This window comes from Rhinatrema bivittatum, chromosome 7 (assembly GCF_901001135.1).
Source record: "Rhinatrema bivittatum chromosome 7, aRhiBiv1.1, whole genome shotgun sequence".
In the NCBI taxonomy this organism is placed as follows: Eukaryota; Metazoa; Chordata; class Amphibia; order Gymnophiona; family Rhinatrematidae; genus Rhinatrema; species Rhinatrema bivittatum.
The window spans coordinates 198,647,506-198,671,583 of record NC_042621.1 but is presented as its reverse complement, the minus strand read 5'-3'; the positions used below and the strand labels follow the sequence as shown (position 1 = coordinate 198,671,583).

The 24,078-nt window shown below is 40.9% G+C and overlaps 1 protein-coding gene and 1 long non-coding RNA gene across 5 annotated transcripts in view; one reads left to right on the top strand and one right to left on the bottom strand.

Moving 5' to 3' along the window:
* ARID5B (AT-rich interaction domain 5B) overlaps window positions 1-24,078 on the top strand; it is a 227,565-nt gene that overhangs the window by 185,232 nt on the left and 18,255 nt on the right. The window lies entirely within an intron of this gene.
* Window positions 606-24,078, bottom strand: LOC115095691. The gene is made up of 3 exons (XR_003857849.1): window positions 23,915-24,078; window positions 4,715-4,808; window positions 606-1,657 (listed from the first exon to the last, which is right to left on the bottom strand). It is a non-coding gene; the product is annotated as an uncharacterized LOC115095691 (long non-coding RNA).

Below are 24,078 nucleotides of genomic sequence, written 5' to 3'. Positions count from 1 at the left end.
GCTGGGCTAGTCCTGGTTCTATTCTGTTACATACATAGAGATGTAGTCCTGGTTATTTTGGTTTGGTTTTTTTTCCAGGAAAACAGAACTGTAACTTCATGCATGCAATGAGACAAAACCAGGACCGACTTAGCCTGCCTTCCTTAACATGGAACAATATGGTCACTTTTGTTATAATTCTCTTTGAAAATTAGGATAACATATGCATGCTAAAAGCAGCCACATATTTTACACCAATATGAGCTGTTTGAAAATTTACTCCTAAAGATATTAGCCCATTTTATTCCATGGGAAAAATGCTTAGTGCATAGGGCTCTTAAGAACATGCCATACTGGGTCAGACCAAGGGTCCATCAAGCCCAGCATCCTGTTTCCAACAGTGACCAATCCAGGCCATAAGAATCTGGCAAGTACCCAAAAACGAAGTCTATTTCATGTTACCGTTGCTAGTAATAGCAGTGGCTATTTTCTAAGTCAACTTAATTAATAGCATATACTTACTTTAGATTGCACTTTTTACATTTTTGGTTAGAAACTGGTAAATATTTTAGCAATAGTGTAAGCTTTGACTTGCCAGCAATTAAAAAAATAAATAACTCCGCCATTGAGTTTAATACAAATCAAGCTTTTATTTAAGTTTTGAATTTAGTGCTAAAGATATTGAGGCTCAATAATGTTTCACCAGAAATAGTGGCCGTAGAAGATCTTTGTTTTTCTAACTGTTCATGTCCAGGTTGGGGCAAGGCATGCATTTGGGAAAAGATTGTACAAGCTAATAACTTTGCTGCTTCCTGGCATCTCATTAATAGGCTCTGTTTACAGCCAAAGAGGCAAATAAATGTGTTCTTTCAGGGTAATTTTTCAGAGGGTTGCGTTTAATCCTTCTGGGAATCATACCCATATACAGTAATGACATCATCATACATATCAATTTTATAGCGCTACTGGATATGTGCATCACTCTGCCATACTTGTAAATATTCAGGTACAATAAGTCCCAGCATCAAAAAGTTTACGATCTAAGTGGATATCTGGGGCAGCGGGAGATAGGGAGGGCACATTTTAAAGGCATTTCTGTGGTAAAACTGTACATGCAGGTATGTCCGGTATGTGCGCAGGTTTACGGAGCTGGTCTGGAGGTGGGAGTAGGGAGGAGTATGCGCTTGCACACGTACTCTTTCATTTTCTAAAGCAGCACATCAATTTTCCCAAACACTTTTTTTGCATACAAATTCGCAGGTGTAGTTGAGAGTGAATATTTTTTTGTGGGGTAGTTTTCAAAGTGAATTTCGCTTTGAAAACCAATGTAACTGATGCGCATATTTGCCATCTGTTTTATATGGGCTGTTACAAAATTACCCCCAAAATGACTTGCCCAGGCTGATAAGGATTGTCAGTGGGAGAAGTGGGCTAGGCCACTGGCCCTCATGTTATACCGCAAGCTTTAGGTAGGCATTTAGGGATCAGCGTAACCCAAACTGAGTTCCACCGGAGCTGAAAATCTTGTTGACATGTATCAGGATTAAGCACCGTAGTTGCAGAGACCAAATTCCAGATGAAACTGATGAATGCAGCGCAGGGTAACTTTTGACCTTACTGTAGTTGTGTATGACATGGAGGACTTGCTTTTATCATTCATGCTGCTTACGTTGATTTCCTGGAAGACGAAGAACATGGATTTAGTGTGTATTATCAACTGATTTGTTTTTCACATAATGTGGCTCAGGTTTCCAGTAAATGTTTTCTTTCTAAAACAAGGGAAGGCAGCTAATGTTTCAGTAAGTGGTGTTCAGATATTAGTTAGACTACTTTTGGTTTATTAATGCGTGTAATAATGAAAGTACAGGTTGCTGAATAGAATCAATTGATGTTTTTATTTAAAGCATAGCAGGAATCATATAAAATCCAATGAATGTATTATTGTTGCTATATGGCTGACTGGTCTGAACCTGTCTCTCATTGGTTTAAATCAAATAAGTCCAAGTACTTCATAAAAATGTTTTTGTCAGCTTCATTTGCTTTCAAACCTATTCGTCTTTGTCAGTTTTTAATATTAGCACCAGGCTCTTGGCCATTGTCCATTAGTACTGTACTTAATTGCTCCTGTTACAGATAATTGCCAATATAAAAAGCATTAATGTTTTTCCTTCTTGAGGTTGTTTCTGTGTAGATTTGTAGGAATTTACAAAGCTTACAAATTATACTTATTTTGGACATTGTTTGCTTTGAAGCCCAAACTAGTTTGTCAGAGCTTTTTAATCCATGCTAGATTTATCCAGATCTAGAAACGGCTAATTTTACTAAATAAATATTTCATTGACTAGTTTATTTGATAGTTTGTTTACTATTCCAGATTAACCATTATCTATTAATTAGTAGGCTGATTTTTAAAGGGTTTAGGCTTCTAACTTTGGGAACTAGGCTCCTAAATTGGCCCTTTTGGAAATGTATAATGGCTGACTTTATAAATTTAGGATCCTAGTTTTAGTGGGCCTAAAAAGTAAGTGGCTACGAGGACGGAGTTAGGGTGGGAAAAACATGAGGTGCATAACACTGATTTTCAGCACTAGGCACCTAACTTAGGGTCTGATTCATCAAGGTATTTTCGCACAGACCCAGAATGGGAGAAACGCCGTAGTAAATCAGGCAGTCAGGATCTTAGATCAAGGCAAATAAATAGCAGGCCAAAATTTAGAACCCTTACATTTTGGATGAATTTTCAGCTGAAAATGTGGCTTCCTACATTTAGGCACTCTTTTTTTTTTTTTTTTTTTTTTGCTATGATTTCACAACATCTATTCCTTTATAAGAGCTCATGCTTTAAAGTAATAATAAAAGCAGAAAAAGAATCCATTATAGATATCAAGAACTAAGGATATCCCACCAAAGATATTAAAGTGTGAAAGAGACAGTTCGGAATACAAGATCTAGGTAATCCAGCTGTTACGTGTTGATATCATGTAGTGATGCCTTGTGATTTTAAATCTCAGCAGTTGCCCATGAACATAGATAATAAATGAAGACATAAACAAACATCAGTACATACTAATCAAAACAAAACAAGATGATTTAAGACATTCCATAGCAAAAAAACCCCCAAAATTCAACAGAGGATGCTGCATACTATGCAAAGGGTACAGGATCCCCAGTAAATCCAAACAACGGTCAGCCAGTTTGCTTTTATTATGTTTGTTCATTGTCATCTACTGAAATTTGTGGATCAATGGAATATACTGTAAATTGTTTAAATAAATAAATAAATGTGTTAGAGCCTGCTGTGCTTATTTTTTAAAGCCTGCTTTGCATCCCTTGTTTTACTTGAATGTGGTGCAGCAGCAAAGACAGGATAAAGCAGCAGGAGACACCCATCCTAATCAGCCAATTCTGGATAAGATGCAGCTGAATCTCTGCTGATTGAATTTGGATATTTTTGGTGGTGTACTGCATCTTCTAAGCAAATGTCTTTTTGAACCACAAAAATAATGGGGCATACCACAAAAATCTAGTATAAGCACATTTGGCCACCAAAATAATTGGGTTTTTTAAATTTAAGCTTCCTGTTTAATTCTGATGAATTGCTGGACATAAGCAGACTCAGCAATTGGATAGGGCCCCAGGCAGCTCAATGGGTCCCAGGACTCTCCCTTATTATAAGATAGGGTAGCACCAGGCTTGCCCCCTGCCTCATAGGTCAAACAAAGGTGTACGACACAGTCACTTGAAGCTGGATAATTTGGCTGTGACCTTTAGATAACTTTACAGGGGAATCTAACTGGGTGTTCAAGACTTGCTATTCTCCCTCCCCAACACCCACCCCTGCCCTGATGATACTTCCTTTAAAAGAAGTAGAAATGCCATTGGGGATCAGTATTCTACTGGCCCTGTGGAGCCAATCACAAATGGAAAGGCTCCAGCTATCACAACTACAGGAGCACTGGCCACCACACACAAACACAAAACTATCAGTCCCAAAAACAATGGGCTTTGGTCATGACTGGTGGGAACAAGGTCTGGATCACATAACTTGATTCCTGTTTGGGGCCACACAAACAACTTGATACAGGGTCAGGGTACCAACCATAGCCCAATAACAAGATCCCTTCAGGCTTCCCTCCATTCCTTAACTATCAAGCTTGAGTACCCCACTATAGGGGCACATAATGGGCAGGGGGAGCCATCCCCCACAAACTAAAGCCATGTTCCCAAGTTGTAGGAGAAAAAGGTATCATAAAGCATCCAGGGGACAACTCTCTACCCTTTAAAACCTCAGTTCTGACTCATTATAAGGCTTCCAGGAATAACTTCATACTCTTATCCATAAGGTGAGCACTTTCTAGCCTGAACAGTTCAAGGTGGAATGTATCCAGCCAATTTTTGCATATTTCTGTCCCCTAACAATGTTATAAACTTGCCACTTGTCTGTTGACCCTTGGCTACCCCTTGATTCTTTAACTTGGGTGGAGTGCATTGTGTGCCTGCAGCTTATCTTTGACCAAACTATGGTTGTTGTGGGTAATAAGGTTTTAAGGTTAGCCAGTAATATCCTTATATTATTGTCCAGCACCATTCAACAGGAGGTCTGGTCAATATCATCGTCCCCAAAGTGTTTGATGAAGATTGCCAGATGTGCTTTTTCAACCCCTGTCTCTTTTTCATCTTTGATAATTGATGTTCCCAGATCATGCCTTCTCTACCATTTCGGAAAATGGTTTACCTGTGCTGCTGTCCCTCACTTGCCATCCATGGTTTGACCATCTTCACTGCCCAGAATATGAAAGAGTGCCCATGAATCCATATCAGGTCTTATTCTACAAAAGGGAATAAACAACAATTAATTAATATTTGGCAGTATGAGAGGCCATATCTGCTTCCCTGATATATGATGCATACGCCATGGAGCATCACCTGCCAATACTTTATTACATGAACAGAAATACCTGATGCAGCTATTCTATGCACTGCTGCTATATTTTATTCGAAAATGTATATACCTCACCATAAGAATAAACTATCAGAGCAGTTTACAATAAAAATAACATTCATAAAAATGTAAAAACAAACAAATAGACATGCTTTCCCTCTTCACTGCCAGACTCTTTACCCCTGCAACCCTACCCACTCAGGTACTAAGGAATAGAAAGGCCTTAACATGTTTCTGGAATTCTTTATTGTTCAGTTCTGACTGCACTATAGTTTGGTAATGTGTTCCAAAGTTGTGGAGCTACAATTATAAAAACATTTTTACCAAAATGTTGTCATCTAAATCCATATCGTGCCAAAGGAATGGGTATTGTAGCATTTGCTTTTGACCCCTGCTGCTTGTAGAGCATATTTGGATACTGCTGAAAACTGAAATTTGCTCAGGGTAGTATTGTTCGAATGTATAAAGAACTGACAGCTGCTCTGTGGCCTAATCGCCATGTACACAGTGACATTTGTGACTGGGCACATGATTGGGCCCAGTTAAATGTAAATGTTAGGGAGATCCTAGCTCTCTTACGTACCTGGTTCATTTTTGAGTATGGTATGAATATGCTCTGATTATCATGGGTAAAGTTAATCCCAGATAACAATAATCCTGAACCAACCCTGAAATTGGAGACTCATACCACCAGTTCACTAACCATTAAGGCAGTGAAAAAGGCAATTGTAAAAGCAATTTGAAATAGCTTGGCCTTGAAAGAAGATGACACTCTACCAGGGAACACGTGCCAAAACTGTAATGACTATTCATATATGATGGGTCTCTGTTCATCCATAGAAATCAATGTCTCTCTAGCACACTCAGTTATGATTGGCTTGACCAAAAAAACAAATATGGGGTCAGTCCAATTTTAAGCTTTCGCAAAGAACTCTAAACCGGCCAATTGCGAGTGAACGATTCCCCTTGACAGTTCTGATCACTATGTCTAATATGTATTCTATCACCACCCATTCAGGGATTATTCCGACCCTTCATACTCTGTTTGCGAGAAAGATTCCAAGTGGATGGGGTAAAGGATTGTCATGACAGCTTCTGTGTTTCTTAGCTCTAGATGACTACAGATAAGCTGGCATCTTGTGACCCTTGATGTCCAGAGTGCCTTATGCACTTGTGACACACTGACTTTGGACAGTGTCAACTGCTGTAAGAATATGCAACCTATTGGTATTACCCAATAAATAAATGTCAGGCTACTGATTAGAGATTGCCTGAGTTTCACTTTCTTGGCCCTGTCTGTTTCAGACTAAGAAAGACAAATGTTTAAGTTTATCCTCAGGTAATTTGGATATACCTGCTCAGAATCCAACTTCATGCCCAAGAATGTGATATGAGTGGATGGATGTTTAGATTTATCTACAGCTAGAGGAGTACCTAAATCCTGCACCAACTCATGAAATTTTTGAAACAGCTGAGCACATTCATTCAGAGTTCCCTCTGCCCACAAACAAGTAGTCATCCAAGTAATATTTCACCCAGGCTGTTTCCATCTGCTTATTGTATCCTCCAGTGATAAAGATACTGAATATCTCAAAGTAGGTGTATGAAAAAGACAACCAATAATTATACATCTAGCTACACCCCATCAAAACAATAAAACCAATATTAGGTAACTGTTGGGGATGCATGAGGAAGCAGATGGAACACAGACTGTCACCCTTGGCCATTAATGTACCCCTACCACACATTCTAAGTAGTGCAAGATCACATCTAGAGGTGGAATGTAATCATTCACTGAGTGACCCTCTAGATAAGACATATTATGTATCAGTCTAAATTTACCGGGTTCCTTCTTTGGCACAACATTCATCTTAGTGAATGGTTTAGAGAGAAAGGAGTCCATCACCCTGTTCAGTTCATGAATGACACATGCAACGCAACTGGTGAACTAGGAGTTGGGGGGGGGGGGGGGTGGGGAGATTGTGTGTTTGGCGGACCTGTGTAGGAGATCTGAAATCCTTTCATAAATCCCCAATTCAGGAACTCAGCTGCTTTCAGGTCCAAGTATGTTGCAACCATGGCTTGAAGTTTTGTTAATGTATCAGAGTTGGGAGACCCTCTGGCACCACAGAGCTACTTGCCCCCAGAGGAGGGTGAATTTTTGGGCCACTTGGAAACATGATTTGGTGCTGTCCATTTGGGGCATAAGTGATGGCACCAGCAATCTGTGAGGGGAAAAAAAAAACCCTTTATTGAATCTCCGGGAGAGCCTGTATGAACTGTTGTGCCCCAAAAAAGGAACGAACAGCTTTGTTATCCTGTGCTCTGCTGACCATAGCTAATAGCTGCATTTTCTTGTCTTCCATGTGACAGAGTGCTTGCCCACCATTTTTCCCTCAGATCTACATCAGGGAATGAGAATGAAAGAGCAGTACACCAGGGGAGGAGGGGATAGGAGAGCGAGTGGAAATGGAGATCTGCAGGGAGGCAAAATATTCCTGTTTAGGGCTCCCAATGGGCTAGCACCAGTTCTACATAATGTAAGTTTTAGTGTCCTTTACTTATATTGGAGTTTTGTGGTCTGCCCTGTTATTTTTTTATAGTTTATAATTTCAATTTTTTTTTACTACGAGCTCCCACTAAGAATTTTCATTATTGTATGCAATTCTGTCTAGCCTAAACAAATGTCAGCCATTCCCATGTCACCCACCCTGACAGTGCCTCTCCAAGTATGAATTTCAGATGTTATTTCATTGCATTTTGAAACCTTATACCCGCATCTTCTATCATCCATAATTTTTTCCTTACAAGATATAAAGATTTGAGAACATTTCTTTGAACAGTGTGCAGTTATAGTCTGTTTTAAGGTATTATTGATGTTTTAGAGGATGTGGGTTTCAAATAGTTTTTGTTCTCTTATGCAAAATACCAGATTAGGGCTTTTCATTTTCCAGAACAAATTATGGGGTCTGGTTCTGTGGTGTATATTGAATACATTTCTTGGAATTTAAAAAATGTATAAAGAGAAAAGTAGTCAAGAGTCTGCTCTGGGGTATATTCAGGAACTTAAAACCATACACAAAAATATTCATTAATATAAAAAAAAAAAAGCTATTAAAAAGCATCTGTTTAGTTACTAAAAGCTTTGTTCTGATTTTTTTTTCTCTCATTCACACATCTGTGTGGATATCTTTTATACACAAAACATTTGTGCAGCAGCGATTTGCAAAACTAACATCCAGAATTACATGGGGAACCAGAGGCATCACTTGGTACTTAAACGATTGGGGGCTATGGGCTTGGGCTGGCCCTAAGTCCAGTGGTACCCTTTGTTGGGAATGAAGGAGGGGGAGGAGGGGTTTCTCTTAGGAAGAGCCGCCGCAGTAGGAAGCTTGTGGGCTTGTACCTGTCTGCTCATGAGCGTCTTCGTGGTCACACTGCTCGGGGAGGCAGCTCCTGCAAGTAAAGCCAGGGCCCGGCTAGCATGGGAAGCACATCTAGAGCACAGGAATACCCTGCGCTCCTTCCGGGACTGGGTTATTCATGTTAGTAGTGTAATACCTCCTGTAGCCTAGCGCCACTGCATGGAGTTTGAGCGGGGCTCCAAAAATTTCAAAAACCTTGGTAGTCCGCGAGATTTTATAGTCGCCAGCTAAAATAGGGTATCAAAAATGTCTCCGTGGGATGGGGCAGGGGCAATTTTTAAACTGCCCACTTAAGGGCAAAAGCCAGAGGTGCTTTTTATGCACAGGCTTTGTACCAGGTTTCCAAGAGAGAGAGAGAGTGTATGTAGATTTTCCCTTTGAAACTTGCCACAAGTACAAAGTACCTGTGGACTTAGGCACCTGTTTTTTATATAGTCAAGAAAAATGTTTATAGCTATGAAAATACAACTTAAGTGTGCTATTTTCTGATTCATGTATACTGTTCTTACTGTTTGTTGATGCATTATGTCATAACTTGCCTTAGGCACTCACATGGAAAAGCATGAGCTAAATAAATGATTATTATTTGGAAATTGTCCTCAAGTTGTAAAGCAGGGCACTTGTCAGTTACTCCATATATACAGGTCAATTTTCGAAAAGCTGAAGAGCTGCAGTGAATCAACAAATCCTCCTCATACAGGCTGATGTCATTGAGTGACCATTCATAATAGGCACTACCAGCCAGAATAACCGTCTTCTTTGCCTTCCCTTTAATCATGGGTTACAATTGATTTTGTTTTGTGCATTCTGAGCTCATATTTTTAAGATTTTTAGTACTTGTGCACATAAAACCAACTTAGCTTTTAACACTTGAGTCCTTCATCTACCTATGATAGCCTGGCATGGTCTGTGTTTTCTGATACTGCATCGGGGTATATGCATATACTTTAAGACGGTAACGTTTAAACCAGCGCGCGGGCGCACATGTGCACACATTCGTCAACCCACAGTCAGCGACGCGGCTATTTTATAACACATGCGTGCATGTTCTAAAATAGCATGGCCGCGCACTCATGTGCGCTGAATTTTAAGTGGGTGCGCGCCTTTGCTCTCAAATCCTGTTTCTACTGCATAAGTGTGGGGGGGGGGGATTTTAAAAGGGATGCACGCTGATGCATTTGCCAGTTTTACCAGTTCATTCCCAGTTTGCCCAGTTAATAAATAGGTCCTCCAACCCCCCTGGTTTGATAGCCTGTCCATCCCCCAGTTATCCCAGACCCTTTAAACCCCTCCAAAATGGCTCGGTTTTTTTTGGGGGTTTTTTTTTTATTACTTTCAGGCCATCCATAGCACAAGTAAAGTTACGCAGCAGGGAGCCTCGGCATGCACCGGATCATATAAATATTTACGCGCAAATTTATGGTTAAAGTCCTGCAGCGCCTGTGCTCCTCCCAGACTTGTCCACGCCCTGCTCCTTTCTGAGAAGTTCCGAGATGTGCGCGAAGCGGCATTTACGAGCATATCTGAGAAGCTTTTAAAATCTGCTTGGCATGCGAGAGCCCAACATTCGCACATCCCCTATTTAATGCACACATCAGGCTTTTAAAATTCACCTTAAAATTTCCAATGTAGTGATGATTGCGCAATAGTCAACACTCATTACAGAGTCTTGATTCCCTGTGGCGCCATAAATAACGTGTTTATTTTTAACCTGCTGTTTTTAGGAAAATTTTCAGCTAAAACTAATCGGCTAGATTTTAGTCTGAAAATTTGGTTAAATCTAGCAGGCTAGATTTAATTCAGCTATTTGTGCGGCCGAGGAGCTCTCCAGATTTAGCTGGCTGGCACTGAAAATTAGCACTAACTGGGTAAGTGCCTAGAAAAACTCTGCCAGAGGTTGCCATCCCCTCTCTCTTGACCCAAATTTAAAAAATGCATCCTGATTTCCCCCCCCCCCCCCCCCCCCCACTAGCACTCGGTGCATAAAAAAAATTGTGAATCCCAAACATCCTCCATGCACCCTTCCCCCCCCCTTTGTGATCCTCACATTTGCCCCACCCTCCAAACCTCTCTCCCAACTTACCCCCAACTCCAGTACCAGAACTTAAGATTCTGGAGGGAAGCTCATCCTTCACTGGGAGGAGGAATGCAGCAGCTCTTCTGTTTGCTTTGTGGCTGGCAGCTAAATGGTGCCTCCCATCAAGTGCACATGCTCACTGTCCTGTGATGGCCTTACTGTACTACCCCCCTCTACCCAATGTGACTGTGTTGGTGTTCAGAAGTCAGTGCTGTGTATAGAAGCACAGTAAATGTGCCGCCCCCATGGTGCATGCTTTTGACTGGCTTTAGGTTTTTGAGCACATTTTTGGAGCCCTGTGTGCAACTCCGAGGATTGGTAATTCAGAACACTGTCAAATACAATCAGGGGTTGGGCCTCTGCTCCTGTGCCTTGCAACATTCCTTCCAAGCACTGCTGGGATATGATGAGACAATCTTAGTCCTAAAACACCTTAGTCCTAAAACAGCCCTTCTCTAAGATGCCAACAGGTTTACATTTCCTTTTAAGTTTTCAACTTTCCATTACTTACAATTAGAGAAGATTAGATTCTGATGAAATGTCCAAAATATGATTTAAAAAAAAGGTTCTGGAACCTGATTTGTTATGCTTCTGTGGTATGGTATGGCTGGTCAGATATCATACATGATTGAGTGTCTGTGCCTAACAGGATGCATCAGATTCTCTTTTAAGGCTATATCAGTGCTGTGTACATTGAGTAGCGCTGTAGACGTGATAATTAGTAGCAGTAGTATATTGGGGAATGTAATTCATCTCATCTGTAGAATTTTGGTGCCATAGAATAGTAAAGGATATGTTAATGTTTGAACTTGACTTTGTTGTTTTCATGGAGCTGTACTAGTAATATTCTTATTACCATGGGGTTTAAAACTAAGACATTGCTAGCCTGCATCTATCAATGATTGTACTGCATGTATTTATTAAAAACAGCACATTCTGCAGCTTCCCACGTCAAGACAAAGAAAATGATTTTCTAGAAGGAGCCACTGACGCTTCAAATCATCTAGCATCTTGACTTGCTCTGTGGCATCGGAGTCTTGAAGGCTAGTTTGCAGTAATGCCCCAGGCAACTGTGTGACTGGGACATGAAAATGCGAACACTAATAGAGTTCTGAATTTTTATTACATATGTATAAAGTACATAATGTCTTTTTTTTTTTTTTATTAGAAGTTGAGGTAGAAGAAAAAGACATATGATGTTGATGTTGAACAACAATATATTCCTATTGAATTGATAAAATTATTTATATTATTCTGATATAAAAGCTTTTAAATGGGTAGTGCAGTATCAATCGCGTCATAAAAGAAAACTCTGAAGCTAAATTTCGTGAAGTGTCTACAATAATACAAGTCTGATCAGAATAAGACCGTAAAACGCTAGCTTTTGCTTAACATGAGAAACCTTTCAGCCGCAAGGAAATGATGATGTAGCTCTTTCCTTAGGAGTCTGACATTCCTAACAGAAGTTCCCTTTAGTTCTTAGATTTATCTTTTTTATCGCCAGGGGCGAATGGATTTTTTTTCTGTTGGTGAGGTATCGTCGTCTTCAGCCCCAATTAGGTCTTGGGTGAAAGAGCAGGTTGGGGCCCTGGCAGGACTGCAAAAGCAGGGTGAGGGAAGGGACTATTAGAAGAGAGTCAGCAGGCTGGTAGGGATGGAAAAAGATAAGAGCGAGAGGGATGGGGGGAGGGAAGAGGAGAGGTGTGTGAGGGTGGGGAGCGGAACGAGAGAGAGAGAGAGGGAGGGAGGGAGGGCTGCACCAGGGTGAGATGGAGCATGGAGAGAAGGAGAGGGCCGCATGGTGGTGAGGGAATGCACTCATCAAGGAAGAAATGCATTCACTCTATACTTCTGCCACCCCCACCTCCACAAAACCCAAATTATTGGTGAGAGAGAGGGAAAGATGGTGGCGGTGGTGTGAGTATATGGCAAATTCATTTCACTCTTGGCAAGTAAGCCCTGGAGGAATTTTTCAAACCTTACTCGTATCTGTTTTATTGCTTAGAAACTATGATTAAAGGAAATTTGTGTTTTACACTGCTGAGTGCAAAACCAGCCTGAGGCAGACGTTAAATAAATCCAGGGTGTGCGTCATGCTGTATGCTACAGCTTGGTCTTTGTTTGACCCAAAACCTCGCCTGTTTCTTTTATGGTGAAGTCTTCTGGTTTGTTTGTTTTTTTCTTTTAAAGCCAATATCATTACGTAGATATGTTACGATGTATTGATAGTTTTTGTTGAACATGAATTTAAATTTGTCGAATAGATTAGGTGTCCAAGTCCTTTTTCATTTTGATAAATAGCAAGAGGCTTCTATTTATGATTTTCCGTCCTCAGGGCTTTATCATTAAGATTAAGTAACTGTACTCTCAAGCATGCCACTGCACAAATATCTTTTCAATTATGTGAGGAACAGATGCCTTAACAAAGGAACTATTGAAAATTCAGAAGGCCTGGTTAAAAAAAAATATAAAGTATCAAATGACAGAAGAATGTAATTGTTTACCATTAAAAGCTTATCCTTAGTGCCTCACTCAAGACATCTTCGGATGCTGTTATTTCTATGTAAGTTAAGTGTACCTATGCCTTTTGCCTTTAAAGATCCTCTCCCAAAGGTGACGCTTCTGCTGTTCATATTTTGGATATGTCTGGATGGTGCTAGAGCAGGTTTCTGCTGATAGATGACACGTCAGCACCTCTATTTACTGCATTTGTAATAGTAACTGTCAAGTGTGGCTAAGTACGAACAACTTATTTATCCATGGTAATGGAAAAGAAACAAGAAAAATATGCTGACTTTTTGTTTGTTCTACCTGCTGACTAAATTATTTTGTTTGTAATCATTTATCTAAGCGTTGTTGCTTTATCTGGTACTCTACATAATTTGCAGTTATAGAACATTGACGGGAATCATGCAAAAGTTGCTCATATATTTTTTATTTTGAAGCCAATTTATGTTTGCAGAGAGGAAGTACTTTTTGGGTGTCCAGTATGAATATGCATAGCTACAAGACACTGATAATAATACTTAGCAATTTTATAGCACAACTGCAGATACATAGTGCTGTACAATGGTGATAAGTATTCAGGTACGATAAGTACCTTGTCAAAAGAGCTTACAATCTCTAAGTAGGTAGCTCGGGCAATGGGAGATGAAGTGATTTGCCAGAGGATGTGGTTCCAAGTTCCTGGAGGAAAAGTCCATAAACCATTATTGCGGTGGAGTTGCAGAAATCCCAGGGACAAGCAATGGATAAGTAGTATGGAATCTATCTACTCCTTGGGATCCCATCAGGTTCTTGTAATCTGAATTGACCACTGTTGGAAACAGGATACTGGGCTTGATGGACCCTTGGTCTAACCTAGTATGGCAAGTCTTATGTTCTTATGTTTTGTTCTTAAGGCTACAAGGTGTGTTAGTGGGAGAAGCAGGATTGTAACGCTGGTTTCCCTGGTTCTCAGCCCATTGCTCTAACCATTAGGCCACTGTTCCTTCTGACTGAGCAGTTTCAAGATGGAAAAGCTTCTAGTTGCATGAATGCATGTAAATGAAGAACAAATGATCCTATTTTCTAAAAATATAACTTTAGAACTGGTTCCTGAATCGGCCTGTTGACAAAAAAGGAAATTGTGTGCATTTGTATAAACATGTTTGTTAATGGGAAGGGCAGCTTAGCCTTTAGCACTCTGTGTAGATATATTAGGATATTGGTATCTTAATACTGGATTTCATTTTATTTAGACCAAGGCACCTTTGAATTTAAGTGCCTGCATGTTATGATAATATGATTTATCATTTGAGTGCCATCACTTAACTTGCTTTCTGGTAGCTAAGGATACCTTACAATAGTCCAACAGAATCAGCAAGAAGTGTAACTACACACATGGAAACTAACAAAGAGACAATTTCATTTAAAATAAATCAAACCCTCACAGATCATAACTGAAAATAATAAACTTACTACAGATACTTCTAACCCTTTTAAATTTGGGCTACTCTTTATTCTGGCTTTAGAATTCCTTCAGAATCGGATGCATGGATGTTCATGACTACCAGGAAGACACATTTTACTGAACACCTCCTTCAGTTGCTGCACCCCTCTCAACTTGCTGCCTAGGTTCTTTGGAAACTAAAGAGGTCGTTGTTGAAAAGGGTTTCTCTGGGTAACTTTCGAGTTACCCGGACCAACCCCGGGATTCAGATTTTCCACCCCACCCACCGGTGAAATTTTATCTGAGTAGCTTTTTTACCCCGGTAAAATTTATCTGCATACAAAGGAAGGGCTAGGAGCATGGTCTAAATGTATCTAAGGTAACGCTGACAACCAGCACTATTCGGATATATTTAGCTGACAACCAGCGCTATTCGGATATATTAGGCTGACAACCAGCGCTATTCGGATATATTAGGCTGACAACCAGCGCTATTCGGATACATTTAGCTGACAACCAGCGCTATTCGGATACATTTAGCTGACAACCAGCGCTATTCGGATATATTAGGCTGACAACCAGCGCTATTCGGATACATTTAGCTGACAACCAGCGCTATTCGGATACATTTAGCTGGGAAGGATGGTGGGAAAATCACTATCCTAAAGTTACCTGGTAACCTTCCTGCTCACCGCACCGATCAGTATGGACCACAGAAGTTTTAGTGATATTAAAGCTGCTGAAAAGGACGAGGCTGACACCATTAACAGCTAAAGTTTCTCTTTCATCTTCAGTTCATAATCCTGCCCTAGGAGTACGGTAAGAAGGCAGATTTAAATCAGTTCCACCAATGATGGCTTACTTAGTCCTGCTCTGGGAGTAAAAGAGCAGATTTAAATCAGCATTGCCAATAACGGTTTACTGACTTTCGTTCGCTTTCAGATTTGAACTGGCGATCTGTAGTACACGATGGGGGTGAATTTTCAAAGAGTTAAATCTGTGTAAATGTTAGCGTATGTATGTGTAAGTGACTTGTACTCATGGAATCGGTATTTTATAAACCTCAGAAGTACGTGCGAACTTTGGGTTTCACGCACACATATACGTGCGAAAAAAAAAAAAGGGACGGTCTGGGGTATTCCGGGGCAAGGCCAACAGTCATGTGCGCAGAAACCCATTGCGTATATTTGGCAACTTGCACAATTAAAAGTGAATTTTAAAAGCTCTGCATGCACTAAAACCAGGAGATATGCACACAAGTCGGGTCAGCGCGCGCCGAGTAGATTTTAACAGGTGCCCGAGTATGCACATACTTGTCGTTACACACACAAATACATTTTCCCGAAAAAGGGGCGGGGTGTGGAAGTGATCTGGGCGGGGCATGGATTTCACAAGGAAACTAACGCATACATAGTTATGAGTGGGTGTCCCCCTTCCGTATAATCTTACTTCTGGTATGAATGACGTGAGTGGGTTTTCAGGGTAAAAGGGAGGCTAATAAACTAGGGAAGTCCTATCGCTTTTCTGGACAAACTAGGATTGAACTGGGAAAACTGGTAATTTCGTCGGTGTGCGTGTCTACTAAAATCCCCCCCCCCCCCCCCGTTTATGCAGTAGAAGCAGAATTTGCATGCCTAGGCACATGCCTGCTTAAAATTGACTGCACACGTGTGTGTTCAGCATTTGATAACATGCACGCATAAACGTGCGTATGTTATAAAATGGCCGCGTCCCTGGGTGTGAGCCGGCAAACATGCGCACATGTTCACCCGCGCGGCTGTTTAAAATTTACTGTCCCTATTTTAGACACAATTATCTTGCGTAATTGATATCAAACTTTTTTATGTTGTACGGTTAGCTGGGTGGGAGGTCTGGGTGAACTGGGAGGGAGTTTAGACTGAAGAACCAGGAGAGTCTCAATGACCTAGAGAAGGACTGGGTGACCTGGTGGAGGAACTGGGCAAATGTCAATTTTAATTATTTGAGCATTTTTTTTTTAAATATACTGATTTGTGCACGCAAATCAGGTTTTATGCAAGTAAGTCCTACTTTACTTTCATGCATAAAATATACTTGTGTCTATTTTTAAAATTAGAAGGAAAAGTCTTTTCAGTGTATTGCATGGATTCTTGAGTAAACACACTTACATGTATTTTATGATACATGCTAGGTCTAAAATACTCTCCTAGATCTCTGCATAGCCATATGCATGCGTGTATATGCAGCTATGCAGAGTTGTTTGAAAGTTATCCTCTGTTTGTTAAAAACATGAGAAACATTTCTTAGGATGGGGCTTTATTTAGAAACAAATTGAGATTCAGCATAATTTGTTTCTTTCCTAATGGAATATATTAGAATACATTTAGAGTTTGTACTAGGTGTACTTACTAAACATGTCACTGTTCAGTACAAAGGAGTTCTTACCATAGTAATCTCTGTATCTAGAATACAAATGAAAGGAGTTCTTCACAAGGCTAAACAGATTTACTTTATTTTTCTGCTTTAATAATCAGAAATCAGACTATGAGTTAGCTGGCAATCTCATTACTTGTTCAAAGGGATGGCAAGTTTCATCAGTCTTTCATTCAGTGCCATGCTTTGCTCCAGTTTTATTTCCATGCCCTCTCAGTAGTGCATAAAGCTACTGGCCTCACTACTCCCTTCTGCTTTTGCAAATTGTCCTTCTCTCGAACACTTTTCTCAACTTTCTAAAGCTAAATATATTTAAAATATATTTTAAAATTTAGTTTGACTCTCCTATGGTCCCTTCCTCAAGCATACACGTTGCTCTTCATGCCCTGTCTCCTCCATCACACCATCGCCTGTCCCAAACACATGATCGGAATGGCATGATTTGGCCAACTGTAAAGTAAGTCTGCACATGTCGCATGAGTTTGCCCAAAACTCCTCCAAGATGATGTCTCACTAAACCCACTTTCTCTGAGTAAAAGATATTCTATTCCCTGTTCTCCTGTATTAGGATTAGTCTAAAACCACAATTAGGATAACTTTTGTATACCCCCCAAAAAAAGAAAACCTGCAACAAGGAGTACCTCACTCCGGCCCTCCATTTTCCTTCCTAAAATGCACTTTCTGCAATGAAATGTTGGCTCCATTTTACTCCCTGTCTTTATGCATTTTCCATTGCCAGCAGCAAGTCAACGCTGTGCTGGAAACCCTGTTCATGGGCGCTACAAATTCTTAGGGCTTGCACTGCAGGCACTTTGCTAATCTTGTACATCACTAGTTCAGCATAACCAGGAATTGCAGGCCCACTAGTTCTGAAAATGCTCTTGGTGCCAGCATTTTCCAGCCAGCATTTTCCAGTTGATGCGAATGGCTGTGCACATCAGAGGCTGGCGACCCCCATTCTCATTCTTGAAATATTGCACTAAATATTAACTAGTGGTGCCTACTAGGGATGTGCAGCAGGGACGGATTCGTCCCATTCGGTATTCGTATTCGTCGGGACCCAAATTCGTTGCATCCGTTCTTGGGGGACCCTGATCCGTTCATTAGTTACATATGTATTCTTTTCCCAAAAAAACCCCCATCCCAACTCTTTAAATTTAATTAACTACAACCCCCCACCCTCCTGACCCCCCCAAGACTTGCCAAAAGTCCCTGGTGGTCCAGCGGGGGTTCTGGAGCGATCTTCTGCACTCGGGCTGTCGGCTGCTGGTATTCAAAATGGTGCCGATAGCCTTTGCCCTTACTATGTCACAGGGGCTACCGGTGCCATTGGTCGGCCCCTGTCACATGGTAGGAGCAATGGACAGCCAGCGCCAGTAGCCCCTGTGACATAGTAAGGGCAAAGGCTATCAGCGCCATTTTGAATACCGGCAGCCGACGGCCCGAGTTCAGGAGATCGCTGCAGGACTCCTGCTGGACCACAAGGGACTTTTGGCAAGTCTTGGGGGAATCAGGAGGGTGGGGGTTTATTCGTTAGTGGTACGTTGTATTCATGGGGGTTCACCATATGTTTCGTGACCCCTACGAAAACAACGAATATGGCATATACGTTGTAGATTGCCAATATGTTGCAAACGAATGCACACCCCTAGTGCCTACTTGCATCATAATGAAGGCAAAGGAAACTGACAGATTGGATCTTCTGCATTTCAATGTACAACACTATGACATGATCAGCAGGGCTGGCCCAGGCTTGCCCTGTTGTAACTAGCTTTTGAGAAAGCTGTGTAAAGATCAAGATATGGCATCCTTCAAATCCAAACTGAATATGTGGGAATGTGGGTCACAATTTTTTAGAATGTATCAGTAGTTAGTATTAGAAATGTGCCAAAAACTAGAAATCAGCAGTTACAAACTACCCCCTATCAAAGGTTTGTACAGTAGAAGACTTTTCTATTGCCTCCCCAACATCCAGTATTCTTATCATGACTGTGATCCAATGATCAGTGACCATGATCCAGTAGACTGTGACTGGGGGCAAATACTGGATTATAAGTGGGATTATCTATCTTTACAAATACAGATCTTGTTTTCTTTGGCTGATGTCTGGTTCTTGTTGCATGGTTTTTTAATTAAGGTTATTATTTTGAGTTGAGCTTATTAATAGCTGTTGTAGTCCATAAGTTTTTGAGACCTCATAGGCTTCTTCAGATGTGAAGACCCGTGAGGTCATTAAAGCTCATGTGCTACTACTTTTTTGTTGGTTTACAAAGACTCCAGGTTTCTCTAAGAACAATATGGCTACTAGAACTCTACATTATTTACTAATTTAGGAAGGGCCTGGGGCATCATTCTTCAGATCACTTCTTGCCCTCATTTTGGCTAAGCTGTCATATAGATCTGATTCATGGGCTGAAGATTGAGAACTTGACCTGAGATTGGGAACTTGTAGAAGTGTAAATTAATACCCTGCAACCTGATCTCACTATGGATACAAAACTGTTTGGTCTCATACCAAATCATGAGAACTAAATCTTCCATTAAAAAACAAAATCTATTAGTTTTACTATACACTTTACCCCTTAATTTAGTCAGTTATATGCTTTTGCTCATACCAGTAAAATAGGTAAATGGGTGTCCATTTTACTGTGCCAGAGACTAGAGTACTGTGATGGGGTAGTCCATATTGAACTCAGACATATTCCCAGGGGAGAACATTGGGTTTTTTTGTATCAGATCCACAGCTTCCTTGACCTTATCTCCAACGAGATTTTCTCCCTTGTAGGACATGTAAGCAAGTCTGTCCTGCACAGCAGTTCTTAGGTCTGAAACCCACAGCCATGAAAGTCAGTAAGCTCTAATGCCTATGGTAGAGGCTTGCAGTGCCCTCAAAAGCAGCATAGGTTGACCTGACTAGATGTTTCCAACATCCCTTTCCCAAGTCCAGCCATTCAACCAGATCATCGTGTTTCTCAGAAACTGTGACACTCTTGCATATATTGCACCATGAAGAGCTGGTAAGCTTTCCTCTTAACAAGATCAAGAATCTGAAGATCTTTCTTCAGAGGCACCGAAGAGTGACCTTTTGATCACGTTGCCTTCAACCAATTGCTGTGGAAGCTATAACTTATTGAATCCAGGAACCTTCTAGATATGATACATCACATCTGCCTTTTTATTTAAAGAACGAATAGTGAATGGGGTCTCCCCCTCCACATCTGTGTCTCTCTCAGGATTTTGTGGATGGCATGGCCACTAAATCCTTAGATATTGCGAAAATTGAGAACATCCAGGATGCATGCCCTAGGCTTTATCTTCTTTTCCAACTCAAAGGGGCGGATTTTAAAAGGAGCGCGAATAGGCCTACTTTTGTTTGCGCTCAGGCCGCGCGTATCTACTAAAAAACCTGGATCGGCGCGCGCAAGGCTATGGATTTTGTATAGCCGGCGCGCGCCAAGCCGCGCAGCCTACCCCCGTTCCCTCCGAGGCCGCTCCGAAATCGGAGCGGCCTCGGAGGGAATCCTCTAACACCCTCCCCTCACCTTCCCCTCCCTTCCTCTACCTAACCCACCCGCCCGGCCCTGTCTATACCCCCCCCTTACCTTTGTTGGGGGATTTACGCCTCCCGGAGGGAGGTGTAAATCCCCGCGCGCCGGGCCGCGACCTGGGGGCGGGTACAGAGGGCGCGGCCACGCCCCCGGACTGCCCCGGGCCGTAGCCACGCCCCCGTACCCGCCCCCAAAACGTTGCCGACACGCCCCGAAAACGCCGCGATGACCGGGACCGCCCCCCTCGGAGAACCCCAGGACTTACGCGAGTCCCGGGGCTCTGCGCGCGCCGGTAGGCCTATGTAAAATAGGCTTACCTGCACGCAGGGCCCTGCTCGCCTAAATCCGCCCGGTTTTGGGTGGATTTAGGCGAGCAGGGCTCTTAAAATCCGCCCCAAAGGGAATAGCATCAGCCGTTCTGTTTATAAAATCGTAAAGGAGAGATCTTCAGAAGAAGATCTGCTCCTCACGTGCCGAAAAGAGGGACCCAAAAGGATGCCTGTAGACTCTTAAAGGTGAATTTTAAAAGCATTATACATGCAAAAATTAGCATATACATGTGTAAGTAGCAGCTGCATGCATATTCCATATTTTTAAGAAAAGCTGGAAGTACATGCATATATTCACTTTTGCGTCCAAATATACACACATAAATAAGGGGCAGTGTGGGACATTCCAGGATAGAGCCAACATGTTGGTGAATAAGTTGCTATTTTAAAAGACACATACACATGTACCTTTTCCAGCTAACTCACAGAAAAGATACATACAGGATAAATGTATTTATCGTGTAGCACTGACTGGAAGGCAGGTCTGGGTAAACTGGGAAGAGTTCAGGCTGAAGAACCAGGAGGTTGCAGTGTTGCCCCATGTCTTGAAAGTCTCAAGAATCAGCTAGACCTCCGACTGCATTGTTGACAATACACCCAGTGCTAAAGCTTTTGAATGAGGTAGATCAAGAGCAATTTACTTCTTGAATTCTCCTGTTCAACTCCTCCTCAAAAATTGCTGACACCAAATTTGCTTGGACTATAGAAAGAGAAGTGACTTCTTCTTGGGTTAGCTGTGGTGCTGGTAGCTATAATATGGATTTACGGGGACTGTCACATCCCTGTAGACTCTCTGAAGAGTGGTCCTCCCTACAAGGATGCTTGGGAGGACATTCTCTACTGCCAATAACTCCCAGGTACTTGCACATCGACAGGGACCAATGATGATGCCTCCTAGCTTTGGTCTGACTCCAGTGTTTGTCATCAGGAGCCCCCCCGATACCAGTACTGATGTAGTGGAACTTTTTGCTTTTATTAGGCGAGAGGCATGAGAAGAGTCTCTACTCACATGCTTTCTACTGGTGCTTGACCCCAAGGATAAGTAATGCTTCCTCGATGTTGATGCACCACCAGCCTCCAGTGCAGCTCTTTCAGTGCCAATGCAAGGGGCTCGAACTTTGAAGCTAGGTCAAAGAATCACTCCAGCTGATCCTTTTAGAACTTAAGATCTCTGGGGGATATCCTCTGATAAGCATCACACCATAAAATGTTATTTTTTAATCCTGTCCATCAAATACAGTTGCCATGTGGGTCATCTACATTGTATGACTGTATCAATTGCACTTCCTGAAGCTGCTGACATGTTTCTCAGTTATCATTTCCTCCTCCCAAAATCCGCCCATCTGAATGAATTTTGCAATAAATAATGCATGTATTATAGCGTTATCGTGGGTTCCATTGGTGATTTATTTAACATCTTTCTATACTGGTATTTGTGATGTCATATCTTTCCTGTCCTCTGAGAAACTTAAGTATTTAAGTGGTAAGTCTGGTGCCCCCATTATTCTAATTTTCCCCCTCTCCTGCCAGGACAACAGACAGCTCTCAAATGTAATAGTGTATTAGGTATAATATTTGTAGACATGTTGTGTGTACTGTCTAACAAGACATTTTCTCTAAATATTTTGGGAGCCAAATCTAGTGTTTCTCCCTCTCCCCTCACAAAAATCAGTAAATCAAACACTGAATGACTGAAGTTCACATGTAACTATACTATAAAGACTGAGAAAAATGTAGACTGTTAATGAAGGACTTTAATTGTCATGTTTTGGAATGCTAATGATGAAGACATGTTTGATCTGCTACCAAATGTGTTTCACTCACCTTTCTGCTTTTTTGTTGAGATGATGAAGGTACGACTAATAAGGATTTTAGAATTTGTAAATGTAAAATGGTTTGCCTTTGAGTTAAAGCTCATTGGCAGCTTGCCAGCCTACATACTATAATAGATTTGTTGACCTTTGACTTTTTCCGTGAAACAGCATATTGGAATTTTTTTATTTTGGGTAATGTAAGTCTAAAAACCTGCATACTACACCATTATTTAGATTGTTAACTATGCAAAATCTTTCCAGATTGCTTGCTTGTCTGTGCACAAATACAAATCTGTGTATTTTACTAGTCATTAATGTCATATGAATAAAGGGTTAATGCAAAATAGAACAGTTTATATTAGAAAAAAAGCTTGAAAAGTGCCTGACGTGAGCACTGATTTGTTAATTTATTTAACTTTTATTGATTGGAACATGTCTTTACTTCAAACAGACTTGCTTTTCACAGAGCCTGAATTAATTTAACAAGAAGCTTTGTGATGGCAAAGATTCCCTACTGTTTCTGCTTTGGGGTGTAAAATGTTAATCTTGTATTATTCTAGGAAATAAAATGAGACGTGCTGCTAGGAATCTGCAGTCTGTGGAGAGATGTTTTTTCATACAGTGCTGCATATATATTCAAAATATATCAGTGACTCTATAGATGGAAATACAAATTGTAACCCTTAATGCAGCCTCAGACAAAGCTGAAAATAAAAGGCTTAACAAAGGCTTTTTTTGTTTGAGCTCTGTAAGGGCCTCTTTGCATAAATCATTTCTACACTAGGAGAATTTGCATTAGTTTTTTCTTGGTATATACATCTGTAACTCTGACCACTCAGAAATCCAGCTGAAAATGATTTAAATACAACTATCTTTTATGCTTTCAAAATACTCCCGGATATAAAAGGAAATAATTTATCTTAAGGATTTTTATTGCAAATATTTGAATTGTCCTTCTCCTACCTTCTGACAAGAGGCAAGATTCGCATTGATTTTTTTTTTTATAATAGATGGACTCTTGCTCCTGTGCTTCATGGATCTTAAATGTACTGGCTGTACCGTACATATTTATTGATGTAGTAGCTGAATGCTGAACTGTTTTTTTGAAAGCTGTAATAGTTTCACTATCCATCTACTGTGCAAATGTCTAATAATCAAATGATAAGATCACATCCTTTGGGCAACTGTGTGTTACCATTACCGGATAGCTAAAAAAAACATTCAATGTAAATTGAAACAAACGGAAATTTCCGCATGAAGCAGCAATTGTTTAGTGTTTATTAGAAGTCATTTTAATCCCTGGAGCATCACAGTGGCATATTCATATAGGCTGCTGCTTTGTTTCTTATTAAAAAAAATTATCTCTTTAGTGTAGAGAAACACCAGCAGATTGACCCCAATTTACTAAACTCTAAAGGCCTGAAACAAGCAAGCCTTGTGTTTTGATTCAGTTTTACCTTCATCATGCCTCCTTCCAGATACAAGAAACATTTCATTCCAGATTTCCTGCTTCTGGCTCCAGGCCTTGGACCAGCTGTGTGAAATGTATTTTTACCGCTGTCCTACTGCCAACTGCTGAGCTCAGTGAAAAATAACTCAAATGAAAATGTTGCGTTCCCAC